General features: G+C 37.9%; 1 non-coding gene across 1 annotated transcript; it reads right to left on the reverse strand.

The window, feature by feature from the left end:
• Nucleotides 1-18,648: 18,648 nt before the first annotated feature.
• LOC138931272 (small nucleolar RNA SNORA35) lies at nucleotides 18,649-18,777 on the reverse strand. Its single transcript, XR_011446518.1, has one exon. It is a non-coding gene; the product is annotated as a small nucleolar RNA SNORA35 (small nucleolar RNA).
• Between the last annotated feature and the right edge of the window lie 1,517 nt (nucleotides 18,778-20,294).

A 20,294-nucleotide genomic window follows, 5' to 3' on the forward strand; every position in this document is an offset into this window, starting at 1 on the left:
TCTAGATTTCCTACATTTAATGACTCTTCTATGTATATATCATAAAAAAAATCCAGTGACTCATTCAGAAATAATCTATATTCACCCATTTTATTGAAAGTATTTTTTATTATTAAATCTGATTTATTGCCCTGAAATTGCATAAATGACCACAACATTTTGCATTTTTATAATCCTGCCTTTTGTATTCTTATACTACACAATGCATTCACATGCTTTTAAGTGTGTTATACTTGGTTGTCTGATTTTAAGTAATTCTTCAAGATTTCCTTTAAACTTTCTTAAATTCTCTTGCCTTGCCCTTAGTGCTTTCGAAGTCGGCTTCCAGCTAGGGCAGCTTGTTTCCCTAATTCTTTGTCATTCATTTGTGGTTTTGTTTTTAATTTTTTTTCTCTCTTTTCATCCTTCTTATAGCTCTCCTGATTCCCTCAGTGTCTCCCTGGGGAAAATGCTGACTGTTTTTTGGGTTTTCCATTATATTTTCTCATATTATTTTCTCCTCCATAGAGCTATTGACTTCATTTTGTTTCCTTGAGGCACTTTTTTTCTTTACATGCACCCTAATGTATGAATTTTCTTCCATAGTTTCCATTCTTGTCACTACCTGATATTTATATTTCTCTTCCTCTATTTCCTTCCTGTACTTCCTCATACTTCCTTCCTCTCTTTCGTAACTGTTAATTGGTTTTTTGGCATTCAATAGAAGAGGGTCTATTTTCATCATCTTGGAAATTCTTTTGTCCCTCAAAACAACAGAAGTATTAAGTGCTGCCTTTTCTGAGGCTTTCCTATGGGCTGTTTTCATTTCTTTGTCTCCTCCAGGTACTCACAATCCCTTCCTGAAAAATGCTGTATTCTGGTTCTCTCCACCTGAAATGCTTTTTCATAGAGAATCTACTTTGGGGGTTATTTGAGCTACCATTTTCTGTTGACTCACTTTCTGCTCTCACTTTTCATTTATTTCTACAATATGTTGCCACCAATTTTTAATAGTTTCAGTCTCAGAAAAGAATTACCACAAAGCCTCTAGCAGTCCTTATTTTATTGGCAGAGGCATGTCACTCTTATCTACAGAGGGTCAAATATCAAAACCTTCAGATCCTATAAGGAGGTGATATGCCAACTAATTTTCAAGAAAAGATGCCAATCTGATTAAAGTCTAGTGGGAAAAAATTAAAGGGGAACAATTCAGTGTGTTAAAAAAGAAATAATAGGCCCCAAATGAAGTTACTTGTACTAAGCTCTAGGTCAGCAAATTAAGACTTAATACCTGACCTAACTGCAGTTACAACCACTCCCAGGAATGTAATCTCAGCTGGTCAGTTTGGAATTTTCAGTGCCAGTAAGATAATCTGCCACATATTCTTCTTCCATCCCCCATAGGTGAAAAGTGAAAGTGAAGTCGCTCAGTCGTGTCCAACTCTTTGTGAGCCCATGGACTATAGCCTATCAGGCTCCTCTGTCCATGGGATTTTCCAGGCAAGAGTGCTGGAGTGGATTGCCATTTCCTTCTCCAGGGGATCTTCCAGACCCAGGAATCGAACCCAGGTCTCCCCCATTGCAGGCAGAAACTTTACCGTCTGAGCCACCAGGGAAGTCCCCCATAGGTAGGTTATCTCAAACTGAAATAATCTACTCCTCCCCACTCCCTGCTGCCTTCTGCCTATAAAAGGCTTCCATTTTTTACTACTCATTGGAGCTCCTTTCTATCTGTTAGATGGAATGCTGCCATACTTATGAATCATTCAATAAAGCCAATTAGGTCTTTAAAATTTACTTAGTTGAATTTTTTTTTTTTTTTTTAGCAAGAAGTTCTAGTAATCCTGGAGTAGGGAATGGCTACCCACTCCAGTATTCTTACCTGGAGAATCCCATGGACAGAGGAACTTGGAGGACCACAGTCCATGGGGTTGCAAAGAGCTGAACATGACTGAGCAACTGAAACTTTCTGCTTTTCTAGTAATCCTTGTATGTGAATCCAGGAGGCTCCTGAGGTTCTATAGACAGTTTCTATGCACTTAAAATATGACTTAATAAAAATTCAGTTCATATAACTCCTCAGAAATGTATCTGTTGTCTAAAGGAAGGCAAACACACACTTATCTCCCATTAACTACTTCAGTGTTTAAAAAAGTTCAGCTATTCACTTAGGTAAGCACATGAGCTCCCAAACTATTCCATTAACTATAATTAGAGTCATGATATATAGCAAAGAGAATAAACCTCCAAAACACTGGCCCCAAAATTTAAGTCTAAAATCTTTCTTTGCACTTATAGAGCAGTTATTTCTTGGTTGGTGCTTTGGCTTTGAAGGACTGTTCTCTGCAAGACTGAAAATTTAAAAAAAAATTTAAAAAATTTTGTTTAGCAGCAAATTGCCTGAAATTGAGCCAGGACAAGAACATGTAATTAATAACTGTCAGACTGTGCAAGTAGCTCTGTATTCTAATTAGCTTGTACTTTCACAATTTCTTAGCCAAGTTCCTTCACACTGTGAGCTTTTTCCTGTTGGTTATAAAACTGATTAATTTTGTTTCTGCAGAGAAGACAGGAATTCAAAGCTTGAAGGCTCTCTCCCACTCTGATCCTACCCTGTACGATCTAGTTTAATTCATCTAATTTATCCGTGGTTTATATTTTCATCTTTAAAAAACCAAGATGTTAGTAAATAATATGTGAAGGCTGACAAAGCATTATAGCAGTGAGAGGTGTGCATTAGAAAACACCAGCACATACATTAAAGAAGCCAAATAGAGAATTCAAAGTAATCAATATTGCTTCATGCATTTCTAAGACACAAATAAGTAACCTAGCTTCTAAGTCTCTTGTGAACCCTAAAAGAAATATATTTTTCAGATGGTCTATAAACAGCAACAACTGATTTATCCAGAAATATAAATTTATTTATATAGAGCAAAATTATTTTATATAGAACAGAATTACACATAGAAAGGAAACAGAACTAATATGATATCACAAAAGTCACATCCACTTCATTAATAATAACATTGTTTCTCCTTTTAAAAAATTCATGTCTCCTAGTTTCTAATTATTCTTTTAGAAAATGGGTTCTGTTTTGAAACCATTGTTAATTTTTTTTCCTGATTTACTCATCAGTAACACCACTATGCAAAAATTGGGGGTCAATTATCAAAACACTGTGGTGAGCCAAAATGTATTGTTAACAAGAAAACAGATGTGTGTGTCAGTAGAAAGCTGAAAATTCATTAGCAATTCAAGAAATTGTTCTACAAAAAGCTAATTGGTTAAAAACTAATTTGCAACTATACATCAATAAAAAATAAATCAGAAATATATTACTGATGGTATATAGGATCTTTTTTTTAATTAATTAACTTTATTTTAGGTTGCACTGGGTCTTTGTTGTTGCAAGCGAGCTTTCTCTAGTTGCGGTGAGTGGGGGGCTACTCTTCATTGTGCACTGGCTCCGGGCACACGGGTTTAGTTGCTCCCTAGCATGTGGGATCTTCCCAGACCAAGGATCAGAACCCATGTCCCCTGCATAAGCAGGTAGACTCTTATCCACTGTACCACTAGGGAAGTCCAGACATTAGGATTTTTAAAAGAATCCTTCCCATCCCAACCCCAGATGATTCTCCTTTGCAGTTGCAGGAGAACTGCTGCTCCTTCCTCCTCTTCCCACTTCTGGTGGATCCAGCTGGTTAGGTTACAGTGGCCAGGTGATTATTTGTATTTTCCTTTAAAAGTAATTTTGTCTTGGACTCTTCATGTTCACTGTAGCAAATCATGAAGTCAGAGAAGAGTATGAAGCAGAAAACAGACGTTTTACATTTTCTTTTCAACCAACAATTAGACTGATGTACGGTTTTCAGTCTCTGCAGGTTTATAAACCTGTCCTGCTCCTCCTTCTTCAGCATGTCACCTACTGAGGAAGTTGGGTTATTCTTCAGACTCTTGAAGTGTTGTCCCTTTTACTGTATATGCTGGGCTAAATGAGAGGCCACAGGGACCAGAGATCTCACAGGGACCTCCAGGGACTTTCAGTCCAGTCATTTTTTTCTTTCTAATTTTGGCTGATCTTTGTCTTCGCTGTGGCACGCAGGCCTCTCCTGTTGCCATGCATGGGTTTCTTGTGTTACAGAGCACATGCTCTAGGGTGCACTGGCTCAGTAGTTGAGGCATGCGGGCTTAACTGCCCCACAACATGTGGGATCTAAGTCCCCTGACCAGGGATCCCCTGCATTGGAAAGTGAAGTCGCTCAGTTGTGCCCAACTCTTTGCGAGTCCATGGACTATAGCCTGCCAGGTTCCTCCATCCGTGGAATTTTCCAGGCAAGGATACTGGAGTAGGTTCCCATTTCCTTCTCCAGGTATATAGGATCTATATAAACATGAGTATAAAAAATCTACTGATGATCTAAAAGGAGATATGTGTGTGTATGTATATATGTATATATATATACTTGTATACATGTAATTTTGTTATTGGATTATACAGTGGACATCAGTATTTTCTCCTCACTTTTTTGTTACTAGTATCTTCATTCTTCTGAGGAACTCAGCTTTCTCTAATCTATATGGTTCTGTGAAAACTCCCTCTCACAACTAGAGGAAGTTGCTTGATCAGTCTCGGTCTATAATAGTACCTTAGCCCCTTTGTCAGTCTAATGATCCTAGGGATCACGATTTGATCCACATAAATCATTTATAATACTTCCCAATTTTTCCAAGGTAGAAATTAAGGGAAGGCATTCTCAGTTCTCCTGGATGATCATCTGTGAGGATGGGTCTCTATAGACGTGATAGTCACATTTCCTGACACATAGAACAGCCTAAGAGAATGGGGATAGCATATGAATATGAGCTGAAATAAGAAATTTAAATAAATGGGAAAAAGAGTGGTTTTGACACGTTTAATTTCCAGGATGCCATCAATTCCAAGTTCTGTAAACTCTCTATTTTAGTTCGGATATGGGAGCACTCTGTTTGCAATATTCAATTAAAATGTCAGAATTGTGTTTCTAAAAAAAAACTACTAATTTGGATAAAACTAATATGGTTCAGTACCCTAAATTACAACATCATACACTTTTCTGAAGGAACTTGGAAACTACACAAATATCATTTTGGTATAGTAACCCCATGAACAAAACAAAAGCCAAGAAACAAGCATTTAAAATACAAGTACATAGAAAATAAAAACATGCAAAAATAAACTGTCCCATTTACTACTCTGAATGGCATCTACCATGTTATATATAAAATACTAACTTGTATTTCCCACAGTAGTTTCAAAATATACGTGCTCAGGTTTTAAAAAATGTTGATATAGATATCAGTTCAGTTCAGTCACTCAGTCATGTCCGAATCTTTGCAACACCATGGACTGAAGCACACCAGGCTTCCCTGTCCATCATCAACTCCCAGAGCTTACTCAAACTAATGTCCATTGAGTTGGTATTGCCATCCAACCATCTCATCCTCTATCATCCCCTTCTCCTCCTTCCTTCAATCTTTCCCAGCATCAGGGACTTTTCCAAAGAGTCAGTTCTTCATGTCAGGTGGCCAAAGTATTGGAGTTTCAGCTTCAGCATCAGTCCTTCCAATAAATATTCAGGACTGATTTCCTTTAGGATTGACTGGTGGGATCTCCTTGCAGTCCAAGGGACTCTCAAGAGTCTTCTCCAACACCACAGTTCAAAAGCATCAATTCTTCAGTGCTCAGCTTTCTTTATGGTCCAGCTCTCACATCCATACATGACTACTGGAAAAACCATAGCTTTGACTAGACGGACCTTTGTTGGTAAAGTGATGTCTCTACTTTTTAATATGCTGTCTAGGTTGATCATAGCTTTTCTTCCAAGGAGCAAGCATGTTTAAATTTCATGGCTGAAGTCACCATCTGCAGTGATTTTGGAGCCCTCAAAAATAAAGCCTCTCACTGTTTCCAATTTTCCCCCATCTATTTGCCATGAAGTGATGGGACCAGATACCATGACCTTAGTTTTCTGAATGTTGGGTTTTAGCCAACTTTTCACTCTCCTCTTTCACTTTCATCAAGAGGCTCTTTAGTTCTTCTTTGCTTTCTGTCATAAGCCTGGTGTCATCTGTGTATCTGAGGTTATTGCTATTTCTCCTGGCAATCTTGATTCCAGCTTGTGCTTCATCCAGCTGGACATTTCAAATGATGTATTCTGTATATGGCTCAGATGGTTAAGCGTCTGTCTACAATGCAGGAGACCTGGGTTCGATCCCTGGGTCGGGAAGATCCCCTGGAGAAGGAAATGGCAATCCACTCCAGGACTATTGCCTGGAAAATCCCATGGACAGAGGAGCCTGGAAGGCTACAGTCCATGGGGTCGCAAAGAGTCGGACACGACTGAGCGACTTCACTTCACTTCACTTCACTTCATTCTGCATATAAGTTAAATAAGCAGGGTGACAATATACAGCCTTGACCTAATCCTTTCCTGACTTGGAACCAGTCTGTTTTTCCATATCCAGTTCTAACTGTTGGTTCTTGACTTCCATACAGATTTCTCAGGAGGCAGATAAGGTGGTCTGGTATTCCCATCTCTTTAAGAATTTTCCAGTTTGTTGTGATCCACACAGTCACAGGCTTTGGCATAATCAATAAAGCAAAAGTAGATGCTTTTCTGGAACTCTGTTACTTTTCCAATGGTCCAATGGATGTTTGCAATTTGATCTCTGATTCCTCTGCCTTTTCTAAATCCAGCTTGAACATCTGGAAGTTCACAGCTCATATACTGTTGAAGCCTGGCTTGGAGAATATTGAGCATTACTTTGCTAACTCATGAGATGAGTGCAGTTGTGTGGTAGTTTGAGCATTCTTTGCATTGCTTTTCTTTGGGATTGGAATGAAAACTGACCTTTTCCAGTCCTGCGGCCACTGCTGAGTTTTCCAAATTTGCTGGCATATTGAGTGCAGCACTTTCATGGCATCATCTTTCAGGATTTGAAAAAGCTCAACTGGAATCCCATCACCTCCACTAGCTTTGTTAGTAGTGATACTTCCTAAGGCACACTTGACTTCACATTCCAGGATATCTGGCTCTGGGTGAGTGATCACACCATTGTGGTTATCTGGGTCATGAAGATCTTTTTTGTATAGTTCTTCTGTGTATTGTTGCCACCTCGTCTTAATATCTTCTGCTTCGGTTTGGTCCATGCAATTTCTGTCCTTTATTGTGCCCATCTTTTCATGAAATGTTCCCTTGGTATCTCTAATTTTCTTGAAGAGATCTCCAGTCTTTCCCATTCTATTGTTTTCCTCTATTTCTTTGCATTGATCACTGAGGAAGGCTTTCTTATCTCTCCTTGCTATTCTTTGGAACTCTGCATTCAAATGGGTATATCTTTCCTTTTCGACTTTGCCTTTTGCTTCTCTTCCTTTCTCAGCTATTTGTAAGGCCTTCTCAGACAACCACTTTGCCTTTTTGCATTTCTTTTTCTTGGGGATGGTCTTGATCACTGCCTCCTGTACAATGTCACGAACCTCCGTTCGCGTGTTATAGGTATCACAAAATATTAATAAAAAATTCAGCTAAAATTCTCTCCTTGAATTATGTAGTTTTTCATGTAAGGTACAGCAATAAGACCTAAGCTATGAAAATGTAGACTTGATATTTCCAAAGATGTATAGATATTAATGCAGTTTATCATTGCCTGAAGTCTGTATCCTGATGGAATAGGATAATACTCTTTTTCAATGATCTGTTTAAATATCACCTGCTGGGAAATAATCATACTTCTTTGTTCTTGAGAGAAATTTGACCTTTAATGAGGAAAAATGTAATGTATTGAAAGTAATTATTGAAGGAAAATTAAGTTTTCCCTCATTGATCCTATATGGATGACTACTTGCATCAAGAATGTTTTTAAATCCAATAACTAATTAATTAGGGGAAAAAAACCTTCAGTATAAGAGCTAGTCAGAGAGTCACTCTCAGCATTTCACAGAATTGGTTATTCACCTTTGTTTGTTTCTTTTTGAAACTCTTTATGTGAAACTAGGTTTATTTATTTATTTAGGCACACTTTGTGGCTTGCAGAATCTCATTTCCCCAACCAGGGACTAAGTCCCTGGCCATGAAAGCCTGGAATCCTAACCACTACGCTACCACAGAACTCCCTGGTTCTTCTCCTTTATATAAGAATATGCTGACCAAAATATCGATATATGAAAAGGTTCCAACAGAGTATAAGGGCCCTGACTTCATTTTCTTGAATGTCAGGACTCTGCAAAAGCAGAAAACAGTTTTGTGTTAGGAAAAATTATCTGAATCTATTTGTGAATTTTCTATGCCAATGTAGTTGGGTAGTAGAAAATCTACTACCAATGAGCACTTAATTTTGAGTTTAATAAACAAGGAGAAACAGAAAGTACAATATAATAAAAAGGTGATGTAACTCAAATGCATAAGGTAGAAGCATTCTACTTTTCCTTTTCTTTTTTTTTTTCTTGGAAGCATCCTAGTTTTGAAAAGGGGTGAGGAACTCTCTATCTCCAGACTGTAAACTACTTGAATGCACAGAATATGCTTTTGTTTTCATTGTATTCAGCATAAAGCCTGGTATCCATTCAATTTTCAAAAGATGTTCTTTTGATTGCATTGAATGTCAAATTCAAATAAGTTTCAGTAATTTTAAAAATGTGCATAATTTGTTACCAAGCCTGCAGCTGTTAAACATTGCTCTCAAGCTTCATAGTGACATGGTATTGCCAGGGAACACTGATGCTCACCTTCTCTGCAGAGTGAGGTTGGAGTCTCATAAGATCAAAGTGTGGATACAGTTCTACCTGTGATCTTGCACAAGATAAGATATTGTTGGCAAAGTCTTCAGTGTTCCACTTCCTAATGGCCCATCTGTGTACTTCCTTTTAGCCAGAGGTCTGCGTCATGTAGGAAGGCTTCCTTGATTGTTCCTACTCAGTAATCACTGCCAGTCATGTTTATATTTCATGTTTTCAATCAAAGTGAGAGTTAAATTCCTTTAAGCAGACATGTAGATAGTGTGACATCCAGTCCTACATTCCACGGTTCAGGAATGCATTATCAACAATTAGTTGAAGAAAATACTATCTGTGTTACTTGGTTGCTAAGATGGTTATCATTGAAAATAGAGTATGCATGGAAAATACCTTACACATATTAAGGGTTATATATGAATATTTGTTGAATAAAAATGAATGATAAATTTATATTTTAATTATGATTACACTTACTTTATAATTACTACTTCACTATTACAATAGATTACATTCACCTCAAACTTCAGTTTTGAGAGACAGGGAATACTATAAAAGTCTTGTCATGTTTATCATTATGACATTATAATCTGTGAACAACATGTGGCTTAAACACTGTGTTGTTTAGAAGAAGAGATGATATGAGTGAAGTAGTTAAATTTGAACTTGCACTTCAAAATACTTGAATTCAAAACACTGCTTCTTTGTTATATCGTAAGGAGTTTTAACAGTTTCAGGGTCTGAGAGAGTTTACAATCCATTGATTTCAATCAGCTGGTCAGTCTTCTATCCCAACGAAAACAATCATAGTGACAGTTGCCACTCTGGCCTCCTCCCTGTATTTTTAACCATGGAGGAGGACGAGTGAGCACCTGCCTCCTAGATTTTAGATTGGAATTATTTCTTGAACAAATCAGGATTCTTTATACTATGGCAGAATAAACCTTCTGAAAATGGCTGGGTGAGACTCCCCTAGCAGCTGTGTCCATACTCTGATCATGGTGTTTTACTTAAAAAACAAATTCCTCATGGAATTTGTAAATAGAATTTAACAATGCATACAATTTAGTCATCAGTAATTGCATTTGAAATTTTTTTCCACATCATTCTATCTCAACAGAAGTAAATAAAAGTTTGATCAGAATATTCATAGAGCTATTTTTTGGTAACAAGAAAAGCCATTTATTTTTCTTTTTGCAATAAAAATAATGTACAAAATGAATATTCATTTATGGAGCTGCTCAAGCAAAAGTAAAACCCCCAACCTTGAAAAATCATCAAGGATATTCATTCTTAGAATATTATTGAAAGAGATGACATAGTATTAGGTACTGTAATGAGATAATATTAAATCATGGACAAATTACAAATTACAAATTACAAATTACAAATGATCACTTTTAAAGTTGTTTAAGAATTCCATTTACAACATAGTTGATCTATGTGTATTTACTAACTTACAGGCCCAGGGAATGTATGTCTCATACCTCTGCATTTCATTAATGGATAGTGACAGATGCTGTTAGATCCCTATTTGAAGGTATTAAAACTGACAAACTGTGTCCCTTAAATTATGAATTTCTTTATCGTATTGAACTGTCAGGCTGTTTTGTTGCTGCCTGTCAACTTGTTCTCAATACATGGTTCAGGAAATGAGTAGGCTCACATGAGCTCATCTGAGAGGGCAATCCCCATTTCTGAAGTTCTCTAAGTAGGTTTGTTTAGAAAAATCAGTGAAACATTCCATTTAATCGGTCATTTCCTTCTGCTTTAAAAAGACAAAGTAATAGTTTGGCTATCTGATGCAAAGAACTGACTAGAAAAGACCCTGATGCTGGGAAAGATTGAGGGCAGGAGGAGAAGGCAGTGACAGAGGATGAGATAATTTCATGGCATCATTGACTCAATGGGCATGCATTTGAGCAAACTCCAGAAGATAGTGAAGGACAGGGAAGCCTGGCATGCTGCAGTTCATGAGGTCACCAAGAGTCAGACATGACTGAGAGAATGAACAACAACAGCAAATCTATTTATAACTTTGTTACAGAGCCCACTCAGTTGCTCTGAAACACCATGGATGCAGATCTATCTTCTTATGGTGCTTTCTATCCTAGAAAAGTTTCATGTCTATCCAGGAAAAAAGAAAGTACCCATCATCTTGTTAGTCTCAAGTCATATTCCTTTCTTTTTGTTATTACACTCATTCTCCCTTAAGCCAGCCTTGGATATTTTCAATTGCAATTGCATTGCCGTTTTAAAAACAAGTTTGCCTTGCTCAGAAGTCTGAGCTTTTCAAGTTATCTATGGCTGGGTACCCCTCCAGATCTGTGTGACTTAACATCTTCATTTTCCTTCACTTGTCTTATGCCTGGCCCCTTTCAACAGCTCTCTCTGTAAGGTGTCACCAGTCTCTAGAAGTTTGGGAATGAGGCATAGAATTTGGATCACACTCTTATTTTACCAGAACAATGGTTAAACATACTCACACAGAAAATGAGTAGAGGTTTAAATTGTGTTTACTTCTACATCCTAAAATAATTGAGGAAATAATTTACTTCCAAATTTGGCCTTAATTTTAAAATACACTTAGTGAGTGATGTCTGTGGATTAATATTTCAGTATATTGTCAAGTGATTCCATATGGCTTTGCTTTTCCTTCTCCCATTTCCCCACTTTTAGTCAGAAGTTTTGGAAGTTTAAATATTTTGTAAATCAAGGTGTAGATACTCTACTATTACTGGTAGAATAGAACAGATTGATTTCAAATTCACAAGTGGTATATTTGAAAAGACAGACTCTCAGTGATTTACTTACAACTCTATTTTCAGCTTCTGTCAGCTGCTCGTATCTCTGATTTAATAATGTTTTATGTATTGCTTTCCCTTGTAGCTCAGTTGGTAAAGAATCTGTCTGCAGTGCAGGAGACCCAGGTTCAATCCCTGGGCTGGGAAGATCCCCTGGAGAAGGAAATGACAACCCACTCCAGTATCCTCGCCTGGAAAATCTCATGGACAGAGGAGTCTGGTGGGCTGCAGTCCATGGGGTCGCAAAGAGTCGGGCACAACTGAGCGACTAACCCTTACTTACTTATTTAGTACTTTTACAGATTTAAATGTATACGAGTATGTATTTCTGAAGAAAAATTCACTGATAATTTAAATTTTCAATGAGACTACCTGGAGAGCTGGTAGAAATTTCTTAAGACTTGGAATTCACTTGGAACATTTTCCTGAAAGGACTTCAGTTTTCTGTTCCATGCATGCTAAGCTGCATGCTAAGCTGCTAGCCTGCATGCATGCTAAGTCACTTCAGTCATATCCAACTGTTGGTAACCCTATGGACTATATGCCGCCAGGCTCCTCTGTTCATGGGATTCTCCAGGCAAGAATACTGGAGTGAGTTGCCATTTCTTTCTTCAGGGGATCTTCTCGACCCAGGGATAAAACCTGCATCTCTTACACCTCCTGCATTGGCAGATGGGTTCTTTACCAGTAGCACCACCTGGGAAGCCCTAACCATGCAAAAAGTAAGGGGAAACCCCTTATAGCAATGTTTACACCATTCTATGTGTAAAGTTACAATATGGAGAAAATAAATACCCTCAGTTCTAAATTCAATAATTTGTTTTCCTTGCAACAGTCATTTATGATCAAACATCTATTATAGCTCCTCTTTCTTCTGTTACTTCTGTTTTTCATTCAACTGTTCTTTATAAAATCTTGACTTCTCTCTCTTTCATCCCCTCCCACTGCAACCGTGACCACCACTAACAATACTGAAGGCAAACAGGCGAACTTGCAGCTAGATTTAAATATATCCTGGCACTTCTACCAAAAACAATTTGTCTCTGTTTTATGACCTGCCAAACATAAATGAACTAAGTACCAACTTAAAAGTTGTTAATATCTGATCTTGTGTTTTATATCTACTATATGAAGAAGTCTCAGATTTATTTTTGGATAGCATTCCACAATTTTAAAGACAGAATAAATATTAGATCAGTAAAAAAATTTTCTCTTGCTCCTCGGATTCTTTTTAGACTAGATTTACCTCCAGCTTCTCCAGTTAATGGAGCGGAGCATCCATGTGCAGAAGGGATGTATAATCCATTCTGATGATTTAGGACCACTTTCCCCTCTCCTTGCAATAGGAAAAACTGTCAAAGGAACTGGGTCTACAGCCTTGAACCTGCTGGATTCGCAGAAGACATATCAGCCTCCTTGAGTTGGTAGAGTCCTTTGTTCAGTTGCTACAACTTTCTCTCCAGAGAGCATCATCTGTCCTTATAGATTAGAACTGGGAACAGAGCAAGCTGTCTGATATCAGAATGGGGAATAGGCCTGCCTCAGTTGTGAGAGGAGAAGGCAATGGCACCCCACTCCAGTACTCTTGCCTGGAAAATCCCATGGACAGAGGAGCCTGGTGGGCTGCAATCCATGGGGTCGCTGAGAGTTGGACACGACTCAGTGACTTCACTTTCACTTTTCACTTTCATGCATTGAAGAAGGAAATGGCAACCCACTCCAGTGTTCTTGCCTGGAGAATCCCAGGGACAGTGAAGCCTGGTGGGCTGTCGTCTGTGGGGTCGAAGAGAGTTGGACATGACTGAAGCGACTTAGCAGCAGCAGCAGCAGCAGCAGCAGTTGTGAGAAGTGACAAAGGAGACCGGTGGATGGGATCCAGTTTTGCCAGCTGAGCTGACTGGAGACTTGATTACCTATAGGTGGGCTGCCGTCTCTGGGGTCGCACAGAGTCGGACACGACTGAAGCAACTTAGTAGCAGCAGCAGCAGCAGCACAAGAGCAGTTTTCACACTATGAAAATATGCAATACCAGCTTCTTCTGGAAGGGTCCCCAACCATTCTGGGATTGCATCATTATCAGAAGGAAAGAAAATAATGCCCTGAATCCAATTAGGAAATAAAAGAATTTGCTGGGGAAAGTTTCAAGTTAACAAATGTTTGCTGGTTAGGGTTCACTTACCAGCAATAAATACTTTTTTGACAGAGGAGAAGCACATGATCCCAAGCTGTTTAACAACAATGTCCCTGGAAACACAGGTGATGGGAGTCATTGCTATGGAAGTAGAGCAGGAAAGGAACTTTAGAGATCCTTCCCATAGTCCTTAGTAGAGTCCCTTGCCCAGAGTAATCTCACCATAAACTGAGGAAAGGATGAATCTAATTTGCTCCTTTTTTTTAACAGGTGAAGGAAATAAAGCCAAAGGGAAGAAGCAATTTACTCAGTAACATAAAGTTGACCAGTGGCAGAGCCAGGATAAAAGACGAGAATTTCTAAGTCCTTAGTGATTGTTCTTTCTACCACACTCTTCTTTGTATTCTGTCATTTTCACTGTTGATTGATCAGCCGTGAACTTTAATCATCTCCATCCCTAGAACTTTGTCCATGTGACTTCATGCCTGCAAAATCTCTAATAGAGCAACTGCTTAAACTAGCCTCAACAGCTCTAATCCACATCCACTTATCTGAGTTCCCACAGTACTTATTGCCTGTACCACATATTTAGAATTTTAATGCAAAGAAATATGGATTATTTTGCAATGATTTTGTAAACATTTCTTTTGTTATTAATAAGTTTGTATGCTCCTCTGGGTAAGAGACATTTGCTTATAGTTCTTTCACATATGTCAGCATCTAACTCTTAGGTTTATATGGATGCAGAAAAAAATAGAATAAGCATGTAACTTAGCATCCAAACAGGGACACTTTTGAGTGTCAAAGAAAGTATTAATATTTGCTTAATAAGTATAAGCTGTAACTATACTGGACAAACTGGAAAGTATGGTCTCCCTAACAACAGTCGACTTGCTCAATACACGTTCAATTAGAATCAGTCACTGATGATTGTGCAATTGTCCAACTATGGGACATATAGTTTACCTTATTACACTGAGTGGAATTATTTCTACAGTAGTAATCACTGAAAAAATCATGAACATTGTGGAATTCTATTTACTGAATAAGTATACGTATGTGTTATTTATTTATAAGTTATTAAGCCGATTATACAGAGTGAAGTAAGCCAGAAAGAAAAACACCAATACAGTATACTAACACATATATATGGAATTTAGGAAGATGGCAATGACGACCCTGTATGCAAGACAGGGAAAGAGACACAGATGTGTATAACGGACTTTTGGACTCAGAGGGAGAGGGAGAGGGTGGGATGATTTGGGAGAATGACATTCTAACATGTATACTATCATGTGAATTGAATCGCCAGTCTATGTCTGATGCAGGATGCAGCATGCTTGGGGCTGGTGCATGGGGATGACCCAGAAAGATGTTATGGGGAGGGATGTGGGAGGGGGGTTCATGTTTGGGAATGCATGTAAGAATTAAAGATTTTAAAATTTAAAAAATAAAAAACTAAAATTAAAAAAATATATAAGTTATTATGAACATGTCCACAATATTCATTTGTTGCCTTAAGGTTGTAAGGATAAATTAAATGGAAAATTTCTGATGGTCCCGTTTTAATCGTTTCCATATTGAACATATGGATTGAGTGAAAAAAATGACATTCTCTCTAATTCTTTCCTGATGGTAAAATATGAAATCTGATGGCTTTCATGTGGGGTAGGTGAGGCAGGATGCTGTTAGGAGCTATGGACAAAAAGGCCTACATTGGAAGTTTAAAAGTAGATTTAAATTTGAACACTCTATTCAAAAATTTCAAGACATTTAGTGATTCTTTTGGGATAAAATATAGAGACATTAATAATGCAAACAAAGTCCATGATAAATTTATATACAACAAATGACTAAAATTTTATAGCATTTACCCACCATCACTATATATTAACTTAATGAAATAAATCTTTACTTTGATGTTTTAAGAAATAAACAAGTTTTTTGATACAATTTTCAAAATGTAAATATGTATTTTTCTCTTCAGATATGTAATGGTTCCAGACATCCCAGACAGAACAGTCAATAGTTTTGATTTATTAATATTTCCAAATTAGAGGTTTAGTGATAAAAATTCCCTGCAGCAGAATGAATATTAAGCAGCTTGAACAATGGCAGTTACACCATCTGCTTCAGATAGAAATTTGCTGTCTTGACAGTAACAAAGGACAAATAGGCAAAACAGATAACATCAGGCCAGCAAGAGGGTAAATGCAACATGGGAAGCAGCATTTCCTAGATAAACTGCATTTCCTTTTGAATACTACATTCTATACTAAACAACACTTCATTCAACTGTAAGCAGATGTTTATCAAAGAGAATTCATACTCTTTATCACAAAAATTGCTTTATATTATCAGATAAAACACTTCATTCAACTGTAAGCAGATGTTTATCAAAGAGAATTCATACTCTTTATCACAAAAATTGCTTTATATTATCAGATAATCTAAATAATCATACTTTTCAATGCTCATAATTTTAAATTAAATTAAAGTACACAAGCAAGAAAATAAAATAATTACATGGGAAACAAAATAGCATGTTGCCCTTAGGAAAAATTCTGAGAACAGACATTATATTGACAGATTCTCACCTACCCACATGGACTTCCAAGACAAGACCCTAGATTATATTGTTTTAGGAAACTAAGTTTAAAAAATCTATTTAAAAGACTGTCTCCCCACATCCTGTAATCAGTGTAATATCTGTGTATATGTCTGGGGAGGTTTGGTGAAAGTCACTCAGTTGTGTCTGACTCTTTGTGACCCCATGGACTGTATAGTCCATGGAATTCTCCAGGCCAGAATACTGGAGTGGGTAGCTTTTCTCTTCTCCAGGGGATCTTCCCAACCCAGGAATCGAACCCAGGTCTCCCACATTGCAGATGGATTCTTTACCAGCTGAGCTACCAGGGAAGCCCAAGTATACTGGAGTGGCTAGCCTATAACTTCTCCAGTGAATCTTCCTGACCCAGGAATTGAACCGGGGGCTCCTGCATTGCAGGCAGATTTTTCACCTGCTGAGGTACCAGGAAAGCCTGGGGAGGTGTGGAGGGATGTTCAAATAGCATTTGTTCTGCATTAAAATAATAAGGGGAAAATAAAACTTTCCATTGTAACATATTAATTCACAAGGTTAGTAGATCATATGAATATCTTGCCATATGTCTAAGAATTTTATTTTCATTTTTTTTTTAAAAGAGGCCAATTTCTGGAACCTCAGAACAAGGAAATTTACATAAAGGCACATGGCCCATTTTCTCCTTCCATTTTGTATCACTCACATAGTTGATGTTCAGATTTCTTTCATCTTTGGTTCAGTAGTGGCAGTAAAGATAACAGTTGAAAGAGAGAAATTTTTAAATACATACAATGTAAAAAGTCAATTCCTTCCAATTGTCAGAAAAAAAATGTGTCATAGTTTTTATTTGGTCTTGTATTTCAGTCAACAAGGATTTATTTGTGCTGAGTCACTTCAGTCGTGCCTGACTTTTTGTGATCCCATGGACTGCTGCCCACCAGACTCCTCTGACCATGGAATTTTCCAGGCAAGAATACTGGAGTGGGTTGCCATTTCATTCTCCAGGAGATCTTCCCAACCTGGGGATTGAACCCACATTTCTTACATCTCTTGCATTGGCAGGTGGGTTCTTTACCACTAGCGCCACCTGGGAAACCCTCATCTAAAGTTTTAAATTTAAATAAAAGGATTGATTAAGTTCAACATGTATTTTTCACTGATACATTTCATCTCAATTGTCTGAAAATAGTAAATTTATAATGAGCTGCAAGTTTTGTACATTATTTTACAGCATTGGTCTAATTATGAAAATGCTGTCATGACCTAAGGTTAGACCTGTAAGCCCAATGTCCTTGATGGTTGAGGAAGCTAAAGACATTTCCTAAGAAGGCAAGTTACCATCCACAATTTTAATACACACAAAAACTATGAGGCCTTACTTCAAAATACTCAGTTAAGTAACTTACCATGAATTCATCTCTCACAAACTAATCTTTCCTGGATTTTAAGTGAGTTTTCAGTTTATGTTTTACTTGCCACAGAAAATAGTGCCATGTTTATGTGGTACTAAAACAGGGTGTTTAATTTTCTAGATCTTTCTTCAAGTCCTGGTTATAAGAATTAATGAGTGAGTTCACAGGTAACTTAAGTGAATTTTTCTGTCAGTATTTATTGAGCTTCTACTTAATGCAAGTTACAAGGCTAGAGGCTATAGTAAATACTAAGATGTATGAGAATATAGGGTCTTTGCTTTCAAAGAGCTAACAACTTAGCTCTTAACAACACAATGAGTACAAAAAAGTGGGAAACTGGTTATTGCCAAATGATGGGGACTTGAGTATTCAAAGATATTATGAAGGAAAGAAGGGGCTAGGAATGGGTCCTGAGTGAAGATCTAAATTACAAGAAATAGAGAAGAAATTCTGTCAGCACTAGGCTTAAGCATATTTTCACACTATCTGCAGGGAATGAAGAGGCAGGGTAAGGCTAGCTTGTCAGAAAACTGGTAAGGATATGGGGCAAATAAAATACACAGGAGCCCAATTTGTAAGAGAATTATAATCTCAATTTTGTCACATCGAGAGGAGAGAACAATTTCTCTCTCCTGTCCTACCACTTAATGGGCAATTTGCCAGAGAATTTAAATAAATTTATCTTGTAATGTTGTCACCATGAGAATCTTAGATTATTCCAGTACTGTCAAGCTTATTTTATGTATTTTGGACACTGAGTCTTTGAGGGTTAATGTGAATTGCTAAGAGCTACACAGCTAGTAATTATGATGATAATAAACAATAAGGTGACAACATTTATTGAGCACCTGCTATTAAGCTGATTTAGACATAGTCACTGTTATCTGGTAGTAGAAGATACTGAGCTGTTTGCTTGATCTCTCCACCTCCTCACTTTTCTTAGGCAGGGTCCCAGGACCCTGGAGATATGTACCCACCTGCATGCAGGAGTAGCCCACAGTGTGACTCTCCCAGCTTTCCAGATGGATTTATTTTTGCACTGTTCTATGCCCAGTTGGTCAAGGAGGAGCCCAGTGGGTCATTTGCCAGTGCTGTTGACAGTGGAGCTAGGGCTGGGACCCTGTGTTTTATGCCGAAGGACCAGCTTGAAGGAGGGTGTGGATTGGAGACCTGGAATATTGCAGGATCCATTGCTTCATTCCGTCAGCATGAAGACCACACACATGGGTCAGCTTCAGTTGAAAGAAATGTAAGCTTAGAATCAAGCAGATCTGGGTTCAGAATCCAGGAACTAGCCTTGGAAACTTACTAAAGCCCTCTTGGCTTGTGTTCCCTTATATGTTAAATGGGGTCAATAATAACCACTTCATTGCCTGTTAACTCCTGAGTTAGCAGAAATAACTTGTAGAGTCCAGTTGAGTACCTGATATTAGGTGTTCAGTGAAAGTCAAAGTCGCTCAGTCATGTCTGATACTTTGCGACCACATGGACTATACAGTCCATGGAATTCTCCAGGCTAGAATACTGGAATGGGTAGCCTTTCCCTTCTCTAGGGGATCTTCCTAACCCAGGGATTGAACCCAGGTCTCCTGCATTACAGGCAGATTCTTTATCAACTGAGCTATAAGGGAAGCCCAAATGTTCAATAAATAACAGTTGTTGTCACAAATGAATGTCTCCCATGTCACCAATGGCAATTATCTTTCAAACTACCAGAAATTAGTTAAAAATTTTTGGACATTTTTTTAGTTGATAATTCTACATTTTATATTTGTCTTATAATTTTTTTTACAAAAAGCCAAGTTGCTTTACATTGGAGCACCAGGAAAATCCCTATGCCTAATTGTTTATGTTGGCTTAAATGTTAAATATGACTGTTTAAAATTGCCTAAAGTTTCCTGATGAGAATTTGTAGATCATTACTTTGAAATTATGTGAAAGACAAAGGCACATTTTTTCCTATGCATTTGGAGGGAACTCATTCTCCCAAGCGTACAAAACAGAAAACTGTCCATTTTCTGCACCTTGCATTTTTTCTCCTGGTTGTGACTAAAATTTATCAATTGAAGCAGACATTGGCAAATAATCATTATTACTTCTTTCTTCATTATTTGCTTCATTAAGTTGTTGATAAAATTCTATGAACAAAGTCCTTGTCTAAATGTATAATGTTCCTATTTTTTAAAAGCCTATCTCTTCTAGTTTTGCCCTAGCTTATGCTGCCTTACCAAATGATGCCCCATTTGGTAGCTTGGGAGCTCACCCATCCTAGAATTTGAGAAATAGTCTGACTGTAAGCACATAGTGTTAGTCGCTCAGTTGTGTCCAACTCTTTGTGACCCCAGGGACTGCCGCCTACCAGGCTCCTCTGTCCATAGGATTTTCCAGGCAAGGATACTGGAGTGGGTTGCCAACTCCTTCTCGAGGGGATCTTCCCGACCCAGGGATCAAACCTAGGTCTCCTGCACTGCAGGTGGATTCTTTACCATCTGAGCTATGAGGGAAGCCCATAAGTGCATGCTGGTGCTGCTGCTAAGTCACTTCAGTTGTGCCCAACTCTTAGCATCCCCATGGACTGCAGCCTACCAGGCTCCTTCATCCATGGGATTTT

Source organism: Ovis canadensis, chromosome X, assembly GCF_042477335.2.
Source record: "Ovis canadensis isolate MfBH-ARS-UI-01 breed Bighorn chromosome X, ARS-UI_OviCan_v2, whole genome shotgun sequence".
Taxonomy (NCBI): Eukaryota; Metazoa; Chordata; class Mammalia; order Artiodactyla; family Bovidae; genus Ovis; species Ovis canadensis.